Genomic DNA, 5305 nt, shown 5'->3' on the forward strand with positions numbered 1-5305 from the left:
ATCAATTACTTACTCATGTAAACCCTAGTAGCTAGTCTAGTATAAATAGGATAAGTTACTATTGTATTAGACATCTTTGGTCTTAGTTTTGTTTTATTCTTCATCTTAGGAGGCTATTGATCACATTCAGGGGGCTAGCCATTCGGCCATGCCTGAACCTTTTATTTATGTATTTTCAACGGTGGAGTTTCTGCACACCATAGATTAAGGGTGTGGAGCTCTGCTGTACCTCAAGTTTCAATACAATTACTATTACTTTCTATTCAATTCTCTTTTATTCTTATTCCAAGATATACGTTGCCCTTCAACTTGATGAATGTGATGATCCGTGACACTCATCATCATTCTCACCTATGAACGCACGTGATTGACAACCACTTCCGTTCTACTTTAGACCGGGCGCATATCTCTTAGATTCCCCAACAGAATCTTCGTGGTATAAGCTAGATAGATGGCGGCATTCATGAGGATCCGGAAGGTCTAAACCTTGTCTGTGGTATTCCAAGTAGGATTCTGGGATTGAATGACTATGACGAGCTTCAAACTCCTGAAGGCTGGGCGTGATGACAAGCGCAAAAGAATCAAGGAATTCTATTCCAACCTGATTGAGAACCGACAAATGATTAGCCGTGCTGTGACAGAGCATAGGAACATTAGCGCATAGGACCATTTTCCCGAGAGGATTAAAAGTAGCCATTGATGATGGTGATGCCCTACATACAGCTTGCCATGGAAAGGAGTAGGAAGGATTGGATGAATGTAATAAGAAAATAGAGATACGAGAGGAGCACAGCATCTTCACACACTTATCTGAAATTCCCACCATTGATTTACATAAGTATTTCTATCCCTTTTTATTGTCTATTTATTATTAATTTTCAAAACCCAAAACTATTTAATCTGCCTAACTGAGATTTACAAGGTGACCATAGCTTGCTTCATACCAACAATCTCTGTGGGACCGACCCTTACTCACGTAAGGTATTACTTGGATGACCCAGTACACTTGCTGGTTAAGTTGAACGGAGTTGTGAAAAAAAAGTGTTGAGTTAGTTCTTTTTGGCACATGCCAAAGAGCCATTATTGTTGATCACAATTTCGTCCACCAACAACCAATAAGGAGAGAAAGACAAAACTGAGAGGATCTCAAAATATGACCATAACAGAAAAGAAAAAATACCCAACAGAAAGCAATAATGCGCTTAATAATTTGGAGAAAAATAGAAGAGCAATTTAATTGAGCAGAGGAGAGATTTGGGGTGTGTGAGATTATTGTGAGTACTATTCTATCGAGTAAATACTCAAAATGGTCTCTAAATCTCAAATCGTCATTCAATTTAGTCCTTAAATTTTAAAAATGACCAACTAAATCCCGAACATTCAAAAACGTGCATTTCTGTTAGTTTCTCGCAGAAGTGCCGTCTAAACGTTGTTGATGTTGAACGTTAACTGCCATGTGGGCATTCCAACTGTATGCTGATGTGTACCAAGGTTGAATTTGATTCTAATTGGTATCTGGAATTGCCTAATAATATCCAAATCAGTCCATTTCAATTATAAAACCCTAATTTTCTTCTTTTCTTCGAACTGTATGCTGTGTCCTCTTCTTCGACTCTCCTTTCCTTCTTCGAACTCTATTCTTCGCGCTAAAATCCAAATTGATTTCTTGTTTGTGTGAGTGATGATGGGTGGTGATGAGAGAAGGCAAAGTAGCTCAAGTACGAACAACTTTGCAGGTAGACCTTATGGCAACAAAGGAATGCGCAATAGGGGAGGTAAGAATGCCGTTTTTTGCAATTGCGTCTTCGAACGGTGATGAAGTACTCAATAACGGCAGAAAATCCTAGTAGACCATTTTATGGTTGTCCGAAATATGAAGTAAGGTTATGGCTGTGAAGAAAATGTTAAGATGGTTTCACTTTGAGTTTAAATTCACCAACGTTTTTTACTCTACAGTATGGAATCCATTATAATTTTTTTCGCTGGGCTGATGGATGTGAAGAACCAGTTTGTGCAATACCCATTCCACAAGAAGTTTTGCATGAGTTAAATTGGAGGATGACAACCTTGGAGAGTGATGTTAAGACCGTGAAGATGATGACAATGGTGCTGCTGGCTTTTGTAGTTACTTTTGGTGTGTGTTTAGGTTTTAGCTTGTTGGGGTTTATATTCAACAAATGATGATTATGTTATGAAATTTTAATTTTGTTAAGTGGTATGTAATGTCTTGATGAAGATGGAATGAAATGAAACACTAATTTTACATGAGTTCAACTCTTGATGCTGCACTTGTTCTGCTAAAATTGTGTTCAATTAAACAAAAAAGAGATAAATCAAAACATGCAACAAAGCTAATATGAAATTAATTTAACATAGCATAACTGATTCTGGAACATGGAACAAGTGTTGTTTGTGCTAAAGCACATTGTGCATAACATACTATCACAACCTAAAACATCATAGGCCATAACAACATTCAAAGGCCATGCATACAGGTTTCAAAGGTTACATTACAAAAAGACACATTGTTTAACCATAGCATTCAACTACAATAACATGAACTCAAAAAGTCACTACACTTTGTGCTAGTTAGACATTTTTTTCGGTGGGTTGAATCCTGGAGTTGGAACAAATTTCAAGAAGGAGGCCAGTTTTTCAGAGGTTGCTGTACTAGCTCCCTGAATAGTCTCTCTTGAAAGCTCAGTTAGATGTGGAGCAATCGCAGCAATAGCAGCAGTGGATGAAGTTGTTCTCTTGACCGGGAGTTTGTTGCACCTCTCAGTTTTAGTTCTCAAAAGCCCTTTCTTGGTAGTCTTTATAGTCTTTGTAGCCTGTGATAGCAATAACAACAATAAAAAGTCTCATTATATGGATGATGACGTTGTCAAGAATCATATTAGCTAACCAAAAACATATCCTCTCAAGTTAACAAGAAAAAAGATTTGTTTTCAAATTGATTAACTCAAGCTTTCATTTTGATTAATGTTTTTAATACTATTATTAGCTGAGTATTAGTTTTTAACTCAAGCTCTTGTTCAGCTCCTAGACCCTCTTTAGCAGCAACTTTTGTTTGAGTATAAGTTTGTCCGCCTTCAGCACCAACCTCACATGCTGCACTAACAACCTCACCTTTGTTACCTTTAGCACCAACGTCACCCTCATTTGTAGCATCTTCAACAGCTTTTGCAGCAGCTGCTAGCTCATCAGCCTTTAGTTTTTTTGCTATTTTACAACTCCTTGTTGTGTGACCAACATCTTTACATGTCCCACAGGGGAATTTGCCATATTTTTTCTTCAATTTTGTTGCAGTGCGCTCTTGGCTCCCCCGAACAGGTGCCTCATGTGCATCTTTTTTTCTTGCATAATGTGATGGCCTGCCACAGGGTTTGCTCCTTACAGGTGGTAAGCAATGGAGGTATTGTGAGGTTTCCCACAACTGTTGGCCTCTTACCGGGTTGATATGGTATTCATAAGTATTGTTGTATGAGCCCATTGTTAGCCATACATGGACATAATTCTCGGGTCTACCATTCATGAGTGAAATTGTAGCTATTGCATGACGACAAGGTAACCCTAGCAAATAATAAATTTGAGTAACTAAGTGTGTTGATAAGTATGCTACCATGCAATTACACAAATAAAATAAAATAAAATAAAATATTACTTACCCGATAACTGCCAAGACCTGCATCTACATGTTTGGTTTTCCAAATCAACCACCAACATTATGTGGTTCACCATGCACTTCAAACATGAGTTCAGCCGCATCTCCAGACCACATTGGTGTATGATACCTGCTGTAGTGCCTCTCATTCGCAAGTCTACTTTGTTGAATCAGAGGTAAGTATCCCACATGGCTATAGAGTTTCCGTTTGTTTCTTGCTATAATAGTCATAGCATACCTCCTAACCTCCTCCAGTAAAGTCAAGATGGGCTTGCATCTGTATGGTTTGGTGGCAGCGTTGAACACCTCACACATGTTGTTACACACATTGTCAACCTTTGGAAAGTCCTTGTAGTGAGTCCTGGTCCATGCCTGCTTAGGAAACTTGTCTAGATATGCCCACACCTTCTCATTCACCCTTTTTATAGACTGCATATGCCCGTTAAATTCCTGGAAAGTCATTGCTCTAACACACTTCCAAAGAAAACTCTTCAAGTGTGAGTCCTTCCATTGTTTTTGAAAGTTTTTCCAAAGATGCCACGCACAGAAGCGGTGATGCGCACCTGGCATAACCTTACACAATGCTGGGATTAGACCCTACAAGATAACAAAATAGTCACTAAAAAACCTGAGCAAATAACAAATTCTTGAGTTTTACCAGTTATATAATAATAAATTAAAAAATAGGGTCTCATTTGAAGTTATGCGCTTAAGGATTCCTAAATTCTGCAATTGGAATAACAATAGTATACTAAATGAAGTTGATTGCATAAAAAATCCAGCAAGGCTAATCAAGTTTCTAACCAAGTTTCTATACTATACAAATCCAGCAAGGCTAGTACAAATCCAGCAAGGCTAGTTCAATGCTACTTGAAACGAATTGAATTTAAAATTAATTTTTTTGTTTGGAATCATTATTAATATAAAATAGTCCTTCGAATTGGGTTCATTAATTTAAAATGGTTCTTAAAATTATATAAAGTGCCTCTAATTGAAGCATATAGGTTACCTTCTGCATGTCAGAGATGAAGCACCAACCATGCTCTGTCTGATCTCCAATGTCTTCAAGCAAGAGCTCCAAGAACCACTTCCAGTTGTCTTTGATTTCAACATGAACAATTGCCCATGCAATTGGGTACATATGATTATTCGCGTCTTGACCCATGACGCACAGCAGCCAACCTCTATAATAGGTATTCAAAAAAGCCCCATCAAGTCCTATCAAGGGTCTATAGCCACCCACAAAACCTTTCTTGCATCCATGCAAACAGACATAAAACCTTTCAAATACACCTTCTTCGTTAGGCATCGGACTAATACCTAACTTGACAGTTGAACCCGGATTAGATCTCAATAGCTCCTCTGCATAATCTCTGAGTTTAGTATATTCTGCAGCATCATCACCCCTCACTATTTTCCTTGCATCACCCAAAGCTCTTGTAATTGTAGTCCTAGACAATTGTATTCCAGTTTTTGCTTTAAAGTAATTAAAAACCTCACAGTGTCTAAATGTTGGGAGCTTCCTAACATTCTTAACAAGTACATCAGTTACCTAAGACCTAGTTGCACATCTATTCTTGAAAGTTCTCTCACATGTATGATCATCATTAAAGGTTTTAATATGCCAACATCCATTCGGTT

This window comes from Arachis duranensis, chromosome 1 (genome assembly GCF_000817695.3).
Source record: "Arachis duranensis cultivar V14167 chromosome 1, aradu.V14167.gnm2.J7QH, whole genome shotgun sequence".
NCBI lineage: Eukaryota > Viridiplantae > Streptophyta > Magnoliopsida > Fabales > Fabaceae > Arachis > Arachis duranensis.